Genomic DNA, 15,862 nt, shown 5'->3' with positions numbered 1-15,862 from the left:
AAGGATTTTCAACACGCAGTTTTAGGCAAGAGAGTTTTCAGGAGGGCCGATAGTGTATTTTGTCTGATTTTGGACAAATCTTATATGTTTTCAGCCCCTTTCATTGCCACGGCCACATTGGTGCTGTCCATTTCTCCATCTAAGGTCTCCATTTCATAGCCATTGTCTAGAATGGAGGTATAGGCCTCTTTTTGTGTAATTGGTGAATGTAATTCTCTTCTTTTCATGCCACTTAATATATGAAGGCTTCCCCATTGATAGAGCAGGGCTCGGAGACGTATTCTGAGTTGGACGAACTTCGTTATCAAGTCTTGTTTTCTTCTTGTTGCGACTTTATGTGTTCCTTCTTCTTTTCTTGTGTGCACATTAGAGTTCTGTGTTAAGCTGCAATTTCTACATGTGATTCTTTTGATACATCTATAAGCAAAAGATCCCTAGATCAGCAACCATCAGGAATAGGTATTTGTTGTCGAGGATCAATGAACTTTTTTATGAGTTGAAGGGAGCAGTGGTGTTCTCAAAGATTGAATTGAGATTAGGATACCATCAGGTACACATCAAATAAGAGGGAATCTACAAGACCTATTTCCGGACCAAGTATGGGAATTACAAGTTTGTTGTAGTTCCTTTTGGTTTGACTAATGCTCCAACTGCTTTCATGTGTTTGACGAATAGTGTGTTATGTCCTTATATGGACAATTTTGTTATTGTATTCATTGATGATATATTGATATGCTCTAAGAATGAGGAAGAGCATGCCAAACACTTAGCAACAATAGTAAGATTGCTAAGGGAGCATTAATTGTATGCCAAACTTAGTAAATGCAGTTTCTTTCAGATAGAGGTACACTACTTGGGACATGTGGTTTCCAAGGAAGGCATAACAGTGGATCCGGAGAAGATAAGAGATATCATGGAATGGGAAGATCCTAGGAATGTGGATGAGGTCAGATCATTCATGGGGTTGGCAGGTTACTACATGAGGTTCACAAGATCTTCTCACAGATTCCCTATCCTATTACATCATTGTAGAGAAAAGGAAATAATTTTGAATGGAAAGAGAAACGTGTTGTAAGTTTTGAGCAGTTGAAGAAGTTGCTTACAAATGCACTAGTTCTAAAGATTGAAAATTCAGATAAAGAGTTCGTTGTATGTACAAATGCTTGCAAGAGAGGACTTGGTGTTGGAAATAATACTGAGAGGGGGGGTGAATCAGAATTATCAGATCAATCAAACTTTTTCTATTTCATACTCAGAAACATATACGCTACTTCAATTAAGTGAACCCGCGTGTACACGCTACTGTGTCTAATGAAACTCGCGTATATCCAGAGATCTTATAATTCAGTTATCTTAATCTTCAGTAAATGCATCAGATCATTATTAAGCATATTAACAGTAAACAGGTGCAGAATAACAGAACAGAACATCACACAAGAGCCACACACATGAACACCATGATATAAGGTGGAAACCCAATGTGGGTGAAAACCACCTGCTGCAATTCGTCTCTTTCTTCTTTAATAAGAAACTTCTTTTACAATGCACTGGTGCAGTCATTTACCAGCACGCAGGCTGCAACCTGCAGAGGGCTACAACCCTCATAGCTCTTGTACTAGCCGATCCATTTACTAGTACGTAGGTGCCAACCCTACAGAAGGCTACAACCTTCACTCGTTTTCCAGCTGCTCCTGGAAGGGAGCTACAACCCCCCTTGGCTCTTGTACTGGCTGATATGTTTACCAGTACGTAGGTGCCGGCCTACGATCTTCCCGGGACCACGTTTCATACATTTTCATACTGGATCCATGAAACAATCACCATTGTAGAACAACCTGCATCATCAATCACTGAAACACCCAATTCTGAATCACTGTAACCCTGTCAACAACAACCAGACAACATAACAACAACCAGATCCAACTTCATCTTCAAATATCATACTTCACATTGTATACGCTACTTGGATGAACCCAACCTGCGTGTATACGCTCTTTTACCAAAGCCAACCCGCGTACAGATCTGCAAATTCTAACTTATAACTCTGCAGCTATATCAGACATCAAAACATACCCAGATCATAATAATAAACATGCGTCAGTAGATCTGATCTATCCACAGTCAAACCATATGAAGATAATCATTCCAAGCCTTGAGATCTCGTTCCATCATTCATCATCCTCCACATGAGTGAAACCTTGGTTCAGATCACCAACCCATAACCAGCACTTGGATCTCACACTTCCTCAGATCTTCATCACTCACACACACTCTTGCACCTTGCCTACCTCCATTTGCCTAATGATCTTCTCCTTATATAGCCTTAGGCCCTTTACAATACCACGGTCCAAAACCATAGTAACACAATACCATCAACTTCAAAACTAGGGATCAACACGTCCGTCGAGACGCCATGGTCCAAAACCATAGGCACAACTTCCAAGGACTAACCGCCATGGACCAAAGGTACGTTTTCACATACACGCTCTTTTACTGAAGCCAACCTGCGTGTACACGCGACTTGGGCTTAATGAACCTGCGTGTATGAACTTTCTTGGCCTGCTGTACTAAGATCTGTCTTCTGATTAAGTTGCCATCACCTGTACCAACCTCTGAGCAACTGTACCAACCTCTGAGTGAGTTGCCATCAAGGACAACACTTGAATCATAATGCCAACAATCTCCCCCTTTGGACTTGATGGCAACCACCACACAAAGTCACTCTCCCCCTTTGACATCAAGGGCAAAGGGCGGACCAAGATATTCTCTTCTTTGGTATACCTTCTGCTGTCCATACTCCCCCTGAGTACCTGCTGCAATCTCCAAATGTGCTCCCCCTTTGTGTATGCCAAAGTGTACCAATCTATCCATCCTGCTCTTGCTGAATTTTGTTGTTCATGCTCGCCTTGACTGTAGGTAAGATCTGCAAAAGATGTTCTTCAAGAAGAACAAAGACTTATACACCATAAAAGACCTTCCTATCACCAAAGACTCATACATACATCCATCTCTCAACTAAGTGAGGATATACAAACATTGACTCATCCACCCAACCAAGTGGGGATACATCAAAAGTTTACATATGACAACCAATCGTATTGCATCAATCATCCCAGGCATAGTGGGGAAACCAAAATAGGCCGTTACATGACCTTGACACCATGAAAGAGATACCATAAAAGAGATACATGCTGAAGTTTCTGAATGGGCTCCAAGTTGTATCAATCCATCCATGCTCCCTATATAGCCTTAGGCCCTTTACAATACCACGGTCCAAAACCATAGTAACACAATACCATCAACTTCAAAACTAGGGATCAACACGTCCGTCGAGACGCCATGGTCCAAAACCATAGGCACAACTTCCAAGGACTAACCGCCATGGACCAAAGGTACGTTTTCACATACACGCTCTTTTACTGAAGCCAACCTGCGTGTACACGCGACTTGGGCTTAATGAACCTGCGTGTATGAACTTTCTTGGCCTGCTGTACTAAGATCTGTCTTCTGATTAAGTTGCCATCACCTGTACCAACCTCTGAGCAACTGTACCAACCTCTGAGTGAGTTGCCATCAAGGACAACACTTGAATCATAATGCCAACACTTGGTGGAGTCCTGACGCAAGAGGGAAAGGTAGTATGCTATGAGTCAAGGAAACTGAATGAGCATGAGCATAATTATGTGACACATGATCTTGAGTTGGCAGTGATCATCCATTCTTTGAAGATGTGGAGGAACTATCTTCTTGGTAGTAGATTCATCTTGATGAGTGATCATAGTGGGATGAAATACTTATATGACCAACCGAATCTGAATGTTGGGCAAGCTAGGTGGTTAGCCATGATCAATGAGTTTGACTTCAAGATCAAGTACATCAAGGGTAAAAAGAACATGGTTGTAGATGCTCTTAGTAGAAGAGTACAGGTAAATCACACAACAATTATGAGTTCTTATGGGACAAATTTACAGGATTAGATCTTACAAGTAGGATAATAGGATGACAAGTACAGGAAGCTTAGGAACATGTTATAATAGCAGGGTACAAGTGAACATGACATGGACTATCATCTCAGGTCAAATGGTTTGGTGAGATTTAGGGACAAGATCTATGTTCCAGAAAACAACAAGCTCAAGAATCTTATCTTGCGGGAATTTCATGTTAAGTTGTATTCAGGTCATCTGGAATATCATAAGACATTGAAAACAATGAAGAATTTCTACTACTGGCCGAATCTGGAGAAAGAGGTGGCAGAGTTTGTGGCTAGATGTTTTGATTGTAAATAGGTAAAAGAAGAATGTAGGCATCTAGGAGGTCTACTATAGTTGATTATGATTCAAGAGTGGAAATGGGAGGTCATTTCTATGGATGTCATCACAGGTTTGCCGAGGAAATCTTGACAACACAATTCCATTATGGTTGTGGTGGATAGGTTGACTAAGGTAGCTCACTTCATAGCGATTAAGTATACTTGTTCAACAAGTGAGGTAGCACATGTTTTTATCATAGATATAGTGAGGTTACATGGTATTCCTAGGAATATTGTGTTAGACAAAGATTCCAATTCACTTCTAGGTTCTGGAGAGAGTTATTTGCAGGTTTGGGTACAGAGTTGGCCTTCAGCATGACTTATCTTCTGCAGACAGATGGACAGATAGAGAGGGTCAAAGTGATTTTGGAGGACATGTTGAGAACGTATGTTATGCATCAACAACAAAAATGGGAAGAGTATCTTCCACTAGTAGAGTTTGCTTACAACAATGAGTATCAGGAACCACTAAGGATGAGTCTGTTTGAGGCACTTTATGGGCGAAGTTGTAATACTCCCACTAGCTGGAGTGATCCAGTGAACATGGTGTTGAACAGACCAGATATGTTGGCAGAGATGGAACAGGAAATACATGTTATCAAGCAAAATCTAAAGGTGACACAGGATAGAAAGAAGATTTATTTAGATAAACGCATGGTATTTAAGGAGTTTTAGGTTGGAGAATAGGTGTACTTGCACGTCAAGCCCAAGAAGAGCTCCTTGAGGATTGGGTCATGTGTGAAGTTCGCGCCTTGGTATTGTGGACCTTTCAAGATCCTTGAGAGGATTGGACCAATGACATACAAATTTGCACTACCTCCGACAATGAAAGTCCATGATGTTTTCCATGTTTCATTGCTTAAAATATATGTAAATGATGTTGGTCATGTGATTGATTGGTGTGTATTGTAGGTGGATCCAAAAGGAGAATTCCAGTCAGAACCTCATTGCATTTTGTAGTGGAAACAATTCATGCTCCAGAGTCAAGCAATCAAGCAAGTTAAAGTGTAGTGGAAGCACTTTGGGCCAGATGAAGCTACATGGGAGATGGCTAATTAGAATTGGGCTATGTATCCTTCTCTATTTTCTGGTTGAGCATATGTATTTTGGTATATGTTTTGGTGTTGTGTGGTTATGTATATATATGCACATGTATGATGTAAATACCACATCGAGCTGTTTTGTAAAGCTCCAGTAAGTGGTATGGTTGTCATGTTGTTAAGTTGGTTATATTGGTTTTTCTTTTTAGCAGGTTGTTTATTGTAAACACTGCATCGAGCTAAGTTATAAAGCTCCATGGCTAGTATGTTTTGGTTTTCAACAATCTTAATGGTTATAGGTGTCATTGAACACCAAGGACGATGTTCTCCAAGCAAGAGGGTTTTGTAACGACCTTGGTTAAAAATCCATGTAATAAAGTCAATAAAGGAAAAATAAGACCAAGGTCATGGGACACTTATTCCAAGTTGAATGTTGGGAAAAACATCCTAGTGGGTGTTCATTTGGTTTATTATGGCTAAGGTAAATTGGCAAACAATGGCAACTGCTTTCAAAAGGCAAAGAGACATTAATTGACATTTTATTTATGAAAATAAAGGAAATTAGGAGAAAAGGAAGGTGAAAGGTCACATGTTGCATGTGAGGAGGAAATTGAAGGAAAATAATGGAAATTGAAGAAAATAGGAGCCTCAATGATAAAAAGGCTTATGAGGATCAATTCATAGCTTTTGGCAATTTAAACTTTTTTTAGTTCAATTTTGGAGCCCTCTCTTTATTCTCCCTCTCTCTCTCATACTCTTGCACTCTAACATTGGAGAAAGGAAGGAAAATGAAGGACAAGAAAGCAAAGGGAAGCAAATATCTAGCAAGGAAGAGTTGGATCAAGCGACTACAATGAGATTACTTGCAGGCATCAAGTTGCATGTATGATTTTCTTGCTAGTTTTATCATGCATGGTATATGCATGTGTGTATTTGTTATTGGCATGGGATTTTCCAGGTGTGGTAGTAGTTTCAACTTTGCCTTTGCATTTCGGGATAGTCATGGTGTGATGGGGTTCTTTCATTTGGTTGAGCTTGATTGCCGGATGGTTTTGGAACCGAGTGAGATGGTCTCAACGAATTCCCAAGGGCCTAGGAATCCCTTGATCGGTAATGGCGGGAAACACGGTAAAGCCTGAGGGTGGAGACGTGAAAATTTATCAAGGTATTGGTGAAGAAATCCAGAGGCATCCATGCTTGTTTAGGCCTAGTGAACCCTTGACTGGTAATGGTGGGATTGTCGTAAAGCCTGGTAGTGTTTGTTTCTTGTTTGGGCCTAGGAATCCCTTGACTAGTAATGGCAGGATACACAGTAAAGCCTGGTTATATAGATGATGGTTTTGGGGCTACGAATACCTTGACTGTTAATGACTAGATACACGGTAAAGATTTTGGAAGCCTTCGTTGGTTTTTTTGTGAGTCCCACATTCATGCTTGGAATATGGCATGGGGTGATTGGATGACAAGAATATTTGGTTCAACCCAATCAATGGTCAGGTGGTTCGTGGAAGTCCCTGAATTGGTTGGCTTTTGCATATGTTGATAAGAGATCTTTTCCCTTTTGCATTTCATGAGTATTTATACTTGTTATTATGTGGCCTTGATGGATGTTCTATCATTATTATTATGCTGGTTATATGCATGGTTTTATGATAGACTTTAGTTATGGTTGTCATCATGTTTTGATTAGTAAATGAATGATTAATGAATGTATGACCTAATAGATGATAATGCAACTATTGTGAGAGGGCATCAGACCTTCTATACAATTTTATGATATGTATGAGATCCCTATGTTCATATATGTGTGTTTGGTCAATTTAATGTTCTTAAATTGCAAGCATAAATTATCGTCCGAAGTTGGTAAACTTATGAAGTACAGGTGCACTATATATGCTAGAATCCTATTATTTTGTTTAGTATTTTGATGGTTATGTTTGTTTTGGGATTTTTTTTGTTATCTAGATTTTTGTAAGAGTCATATTAATACTTGAAAGTTAAGCCACTGTTAGAATAACTGAGAGTTAAGCTATTGTTAGATTAATCTACCAGGTCATATCTATTTGAGTATCATCCTAGAATATCTTATGTTATTCATCTAAAATTATGAATCTATATAAACACCTTGCTGCTATAAAACAGAGTATTGGAATTCAAACAAAAGCTTGTCTACAAAATATATATACAAATTCTGATCTTAAAGAGCATGAAAGAAATCTCTAATTGCAGACTACAAAGTAGATACAAGTTCTAATTCTAAAAAGCATGAAAATACTAATTGTAATGAAGCAAAAAGCATTGAAGAACTAAAATATTGAATGACTGTAAGCATAAACGAAATACGAAATGGTAAATGAGATAATTGAGTTATAAGAAATAATGAAAACAATGAAGTAAGGAAACTAAAATAGAATGCAGTGATAAACATAAAGCAATTAAATGAAAAAAATCATAAAGAAATGAAATGAAATAAACTAAAAACCTTGACTGTCTGCAGGGGCCCTATGCATCTAGTAGGTATGATTCACACTCACATACACATCGAATCACAGAAAGGTAACTTCAAATTAATACAAGAACGAAGGTCTGTTTCACAATTCTTCAACAATTAACTATTACTTCCTCCCTGCTATCGTTTACAGAGGATACATATTTATATAAAATGCATGCTCAATAATTTGAGACTTCTACGCCTACATGTCTGTTGTTCAATCCTTATTCAAATTTGAAACTAAATAGAAAGCATAATTTCATCGATTTGCTATTTGGAAAGAAAATCGAAGAAACATGATGTACTCGGACTTTTGCTGCTACGTGTTTGACCTGTGTCTTTGACCGTGCCACTATGTGATTCCTTGGGTGAATTGGCTCGAGTGAATAGGAGGAGATCCATGAGGGGATCGATCCTCAACTACCCATGTGCTTAGTTGCTTCATTGGCGCACCAGAACCCCGCGAACCATGGAGGTAGTTGCAGATTTATAAAATAGTTGCAGAATCATGTTAATTTCGTAGCTAATGCAATCTTTAACATAACAATAAGGAACATTAACGAATATGAAAAATAAGACATGTAAGAGTTTTTACCTTATCAAAATCTATGATTTACTGCCTTTATTGAGTTGATAGTGATGATGAAAAAGAGGAAAATGGAGGAAAAAGGGTGTCAAAACAAAACAATTATGGAACTCTACAATGTGATTATGACTTGTAGATTACATGTTCATGATGTGCTTGATAGAATTTTTATCATGGTTAGGCCTAGTTAGGTCAATTTTTGTCTATTTTTTTATGGAAGGCTTGGTCCCTGTGCCATTTATCATTTATGAGAGTCTCATTAAGTTATGGGAAGTGGTTTGGAGACTAGCCCTTAAAAAGTGCCTCAGATCTTGTGGTCGCAAGCATAGAAATGGGTGAAAAAGATTGAAATCACTCCCTTGCATGCTTCTGCATGTGATTGGAGGGTTACAATGAAACTCAGGTAGTGTTATGCTAGCGTTCGAGAGTCCAAATCAGTGAAAAAGTAGGTTCATTCAGGGTTTGGGCACCTGGAAGGGTGGTTTATCTCTTGAGGGTCCTGTAGCACCTAAGGGAAGTCTGTAAGGTTTTGGTTTTATCGACTCCACTTCCTTAAGGTGATCTAAGAAGTTGAGTCATATCATAGTAACTCTTCGTCACATATTTACCCCGGTGGACCGATGAGCTTGGGTAAGTATGGGAGGAGGGTGTTACACTCACTGTTATCATCATACTATGGCAACCTGTCAACATATAATTGGCTATATAATTACAAGGATTCTAATCAAAATCACACACATAGATCCTTGTACATATTTGTAGGTTCAATGCACACATATTCTTTCCATTTCACATGTACATGTACATAGAATCCTTTAGCTATAGGTAATACAAATCTCTGCACTATCTCTGTTCATTTACGTGATGATTACTTCTTATTGTAACTCTTCTTTCACAATTATGTTAGATCCAAGCACACAAGTATCCAATCATGGGAAATTGATGGCCATAGAACTAAACAATATATCTACAATCTAAGAATATTTATTTATGCATAAATTATAGAAACAAGGTACTGCATAAACTCAATTTCTGAACCAAATTCTCTGTCACAAGAACAATGCAATCATTGCAAGAATTATACTTTGATTACATGCCCGACTTCCGAAAAATAGTTATTCCTTGAGCTTCTTGCAACACTAACATGTCATACACTTTACATAAGCTAGAGTGCACCATGTATATTGGATCAAGGACTTCCCACGAAATACATAATCTTCAAGTCTGGTAACATATTTTGCATAGGCTAACATTACAAAGGTTTTTTTTGGGTGAGTTTTGATCAAATAAATGTGCAATTTATGCCTTATAGATATGTTCACATAATAATCAATCACATCTTACATCCTTTCAATCCAAACAATATTTAATCACTGCAAGAAAGATTAATCTTTGTATCCATATATAAGTTGAACCAAGAGTGAAACCACTTTCCTAGGAGTTTGAGTTTTGGCTTTGTTTTGTGTTACAATAAGATTTGCATCTATGTGACTATATTGTCCAGTGTTCGGTCAATACAACTTTAGTGTCAAAACTTCGTGTACCTTTCATTTGGAATGAAATTGATACATATGAGACCACGTCAGTGAATACAAACAAAATAGTAAACCATCATCAACAATTTTAAAGTTGGAAGCGACTATGTGTACGCAACGTTTGACCAATGATTTTTCCAAGTGCCAAGTTGTTCATTGATGTTTGCATACAATTATATAACTTACATATGCGTTGACCAAACCAAAACAAATTTGTCATGGCAAACAATTTTACATGTATAATCACAAATGAACAACTTCGATGTCAGTCTTTGATTTCGAATGCCAGTCTTCGAATTGGATCTCAAAAATGAAACCATTGATTTTTTTTCTTCAATGAATCCTCAAAGAAAATCTCAACGAACAGTCATAGATAAAGATGTTAATTCCTTCGACCCTTGTTCTAGACATGCTAGACAGTTCCAACCACAGATACATATTATTAATTAAACGTTTTGGTTCCTATGAAGTCAAGGAATCAAATTATGTGGATCTATGCCCTAACATGGGGGCTGAAACACTAGAGATAGCTACTCTACCTACAAGAAAACAAAAAATATCAAACCCATATGCCAAAAAATAACAATTGTGAAACCCTTCTAGAATAAGCCTCTCGTTTGATTTATCTATCCTCCACAGGGCCGAAGATATTTCAAAGTTTTTTTCCCTTTAATTTTCTATGTTCAAATTGCATACTTTATTGATGAGAATAAGAGCCATTATATATATTAGGATATACGTTGAAACTTGACTAGGCCAACTGACTTGTTGGTTGAAGGGAAATAAATGTTTAAATTTCAAATTAGCTAGAGGAAAAAACCCTTTGAGCATTATTTTAATTTTTGAAATTCAAATATTTTTAGAGCCAAATCCCTTAATATCCTTAGCCTGAATTTTCATTCAACTTTTGATGCTAAAAAAGATTTAATTTTATCTTAATAATAAGATCTTGTTTGACTTCATGGTTTCTCCAAATGATAAGATGCCACATCATCAACCCTTGTGGTTTTTTCTCACAAGATGGGGGCTTCATCTTCAAACAAGCATAACTATGAAACCCTGAAGGCTCTTGTGGAGTGCCACATACCACCAGAATTAGCTTAACGAGGAGAATTAAACAAAGATGATCTTGAGTCCAAGATTACTGATCTTCATCCCCAAATGCTTCAAAAAGTGTGGGGATTCAGGGGTTTTCTAGAGGCTTCTTCCTTTAGAGCTTCCAACTGATGCAATCTAGAGAAATATTAAGAGCGTTCAGTAATGGTTGTTGGCATCAATGACAACACCATTCAACAATATCCCCCTTTTCATTGATGGCAACACATACTCCCCCTGCAATCACAACTCCCCTTGACTTCATGCCTCAATCTTATTCTCTTTATTTCTCTCCCCCTTTGAAAATATCAATGTTAAAGGATGAATCCCCCTGATAAGATGTTTTCGTGTAATATACCATTGCTTTCCCTGATGGAATGCCTTCCTTTGTCTTCCTAAAAGATGCATGTTTTCCTTTAACTAATTCTCTTCCTTAATGCTTGCTACAATAAACAAGATATCTCCCCATGACATGCTATTCTTAACACAAATTTCCATAGCTAATTCTACTTGTCTATATGCGTCAACGACATGGGTCCTTTTGTGATTATGTCCTTAACTTTTCTTGCCAAAACTACTACTACACTTAAACTACGCATAATGTTGAATGTTGTTCTCATGACTTATTTATATATGCCAATTGTCAAATTGTTAACGATAGATCTTCAAAATCATAAACACAACTATAAAGACCCCCCACTCTTCAATCACTCACAGGACATGGAGTCATCATGCAGTATTTTTCAAAATAATGTATGAACCAACTCTTCGGTTGGATTATCCTGAACCCTGACATCTTCCAATGTACATGTCGATTCATCATGACATTTTGTTTTTACAAATGCAACACCCTCCTTCCACATTTACCCAAGATAACCGGTCCATTGGGGTAACATGTGACGAGAGGCTACTATGATGTGATTCAACTCCCCAAGTACAATTAAGGAAGTGGAACCGACAAAACACAACCAAACTGACCTTCCTCAGGAGCTACAAACCCTTCAGGAGGTAATCAACCCTTCTAGGTGCTTAGCCCCTAAGACAACTTATATTTTTACTATCCTAGATCCTTATTCGCTCCCATAGCAAGGCATGCCAATGACTATGGACTTTTCTAGGCAGTTCCGAGCCAACAACCCCAAATTCTGTGCCACTTTTTCAGGGCCATGACTTAGGCCACTGCCCATAACTTCATGAAACTTTTAGGAATGATAAATAACATTGAAACAACGATACTAATGCAAACACTTGATTAAGGAGTTGATTGGACCCCTACTAGCCATGCCAGGCATTTCGTCAAACATGTCATAAATATGCAATCCACGGGTCATAACAACATATCTAAGCATAGGGGTCTCATACTTATCTAATATTCATAAAGAAGAATTGTTTCCATATCACAGTAGTTGCATTACCATCCATTAGGTCATATATTCATTGTACATTCATTTGCAAATCAAAACATGATGAGATCCATACATCAAGTCTATCATTAAACATACTCATAACTAGCATATAACCAACAAAAATAATAAGGGTATAAAAACCATAAGAATCACATATGAACCAATACATTTAAACATGAAAATCCAACCAGGTTTGGGACTTCCACAAACCACCCGAACATAGATTGACTGAACCAAAGCTTTCTTTCAGCTAATAACCCCTGTGCCATATTCCAAGAATGTATGTGGGACTCAAAACCAAACTAAACCAGGTTTCCTCAGGCTTTACCGCAATTGCCACCAGATCACCAGACCCTAAATAAGCATGGATGCCACCAGATTTCTCCACCTACACTGTGAGGAATTTTCCTGTATCTTAGTCTCTAGGCTTTACCGTATATCCCACCATACAATGGTTGAGGATTCCTAAGCCTAATCAAGACTCCACTCTCCAGGCTTTACCATATATCCCACCATTCATTGGTCAAGGATTCCTATGTCTAATTGAGGGCACACACCTCTAGGATTTACCGTATACCCCTCCATTCATCGGTCAAGGATTCCTAGGCCCACCTAGGCACACAAAATTTGGCTTTACCGCAATCCAACCTTCTTCGGTCTAGGGATACCTAGGCCTTGTGTTCTTTCTTTCAGAGACCACCTCACTTGGTTTTGAAACCATCCAACATTCCAGCTCAACCAAATATAAGAGAACCCATCACACCATGACTATTCGGAAATGGAAAGGCAAGGCCAAAGAACACTGTCACACTTGACAAAATCCATGCCAATGACAACAAGAGAACCAAATCAGTAGCACCGAGTAGCTATAGTGAGATTATTTTCAAGTATCGATTTTCATGTCCTATTTATGGTACATGCATGCCAATTCTATAATATAAAGGAAATCAAACTTGCAAATCGGTACTTGCAAATAATCTCGCTACAGCTGCTCGGTTCTGTTGTTCATTGCTTGATCCAATGCTAGAGTGTTCCAAGAATTCTCTAAGTGTCCAGGAGTGAGAGAGAGAGAGAGTAGAGAGAGAAAGAGCTCCAAAACTAAACTGACCAAAGGTACCAATTGATCCTCAAATGCCTTTTTATTAATGAGGGCTCTAATTTCTTCAATTTTCCATTATTTTCCTCCTCACATGCAGCCTGCTACCTTTCACCTTCCTTTTCTCCTAATTTCCATTATTTTCATAAATAAAATGCTAATTATTTCCACTTTGCCTTGCCAAAGCCTTTGCTAATTTCTTTTAGCCATAATAAACCAAATGAACACCCACACTAGGATGTTTTGCCCAACATTCAACTTGGAATATGTGTCCCATAACCTTGGTTATTATTTTCCTTTATTAACTTTATTTATATGGAATTTTTACGAGGGCTATTATAGAACCGTCCCCTTTGGGGGAACATCATCCTCAATGTTTAATGACACCTACAACCAATAAGACTACTGAAAGCAAAACATACTGCCCATGGAACTTTATAACTTAGCTCAATGCAATATTTACAATGATCAACCTACTGAGAAGCAAACCATCATGACACATAACAACATAACAACCATAACAACATGACACCCATATTGCTTATTGTACCTTTATAGCATAACTCATGGCAGTATTTACATCCATATACATATGTACATATACCAAAAACATTCACTCAACCAAAGAATAAAGAAGGATACATAGCCCACATTTGATTAGTCATCTACCATGTAGCTTCATTAAGCCCAAAATGCTTCCACTACACTTTAACCTACTCGATTGCTCAGTTGTAGAGAATGAGCATCTTTCTCTACAATATACATTGAGGTTCCGGCTGGAATTCTCCATTTGGATCCACCTGCAATACGTACCAGTCAATCACATGATCAACATATTTAACATACTTCTTAAGCAATGAAACATGGAAAACATCATGGACTTTCATTGTCGGAGGCAGTGCAAGTCGATAAGCTCATGATATAATACTTTCAAGAATCTTGAAAGGTCTACAAAACTGAGGTGCCAACTTGGAACATGATCTAATCCTAAAGGATCTCTTCTTGGGCTTGATGCACAAATACACCTCTTCCCCAACCTAAAAATCCTTAAACAACTTGTTTCTAATCTGCATAAATTTTCTGCTTGCCCTGTGTTGCCTTTAGATTCTTCTTAATTGTCTGCATTTCCTATTCCATCTCTACCAACATATTCGGTCCAATCAACACCCTTTTCACTAGATCACTCCAACTGATGGGAGTATTACAACTCCGCCCATAGAGTGCCTTGAACGGAATCATCCTCAGTGACTCCTGATACTCATTGTTGTAAGAAAAATCAACCAATGGAAGGTACTCCTCCCATCTCCTCTGTTGATGCATCACATACATCCTCAACATGTCCTCCAATATCCTATTGACCTTCTCGATCTATCCATCTGTCTGTGGATGATAAGCTGTGTTGAAGGCCAACTCTATCCCCAAACTTGCAAACAAATCCTTCCAAAACTTGGAAGTGAACTTAGCATCCATGTATGACACAATATTTCTTGGAACATCATGCATCCTCACTACATCTCTGATGAATACCTATGCCACATCACTAGTTGAATAAGTAGACTTCACTGGAATGCAGTGCAGTACCTTTGTCAACCTGTCTACCACAACCAAGATGGAATCATGTTGTTGAGATGTCCTCGAAAAACCTGTGATGAAATCCATGGAAATGGCCTCCCACTTCCACTCTGGAATCAGAATCGGCTGTAATATTCCACCTAGATGATTACATTCAGCCTTCACCTGCTGACTGTCTAAGCATCTAGCCACAACTCTGCCACTTCCTTGTTTAGATTCAACCAATGATAAAACTTCTTCATCACTGTCAATGTCTTCTAGTATCTTGGGTGACGTGAATACCATTTTTCATGAAATTATTTCAAGATAGTCTTCTAGAGCTCACTGTAATTCAAGATATATATCTTGTCCCTAAATTTGTCAAAACCGTCTGCTGTAATACAATAGTCCACATCCTGATCACCTATACCATGTTGTAACCTGTAAGCTCCATGTACCTATCATTCTATTGTCTTTCCTATAAGATTTGATCCTATAATTCTATCCCATAAGAACTCATAGCTGCTATGTGATTCACCTGTACTCTCTTGCTAAGAACATCTACAACCCCGTTCTCCTTACCCTTGATGTACCTAATCTCCAAGTCAAACCCACTAATCATGGCTAACCATCTAACTTGCCTAGAATTCATATTCGGTTTGTCAAATAGATATCTAAAATGTGATCTCTCATTAGTATGAACGTCCTACTAAGAAGATATTGCCTCCACATATTCAATGCATGGATGATCAC

The sequence above is a fragment of the Pinus tabuliformis genome, chromosome 6 (assembly GCF_031772625.1).
Source record: "Pinus tabuliformis cultivar Carrire ecotype Pingquan chromosome 6, CPIR1, whole genome shotgun sequence".
Taxonomy (NCBI): Eukaryota; Viridiplantae; Streptophyta; class Pinopsida; order Pinales; family Pinaceae; genus Pinus; species Pinus tabuliformis.
This window is presented reverse-complemented; position numbering follows the sequence as displayed.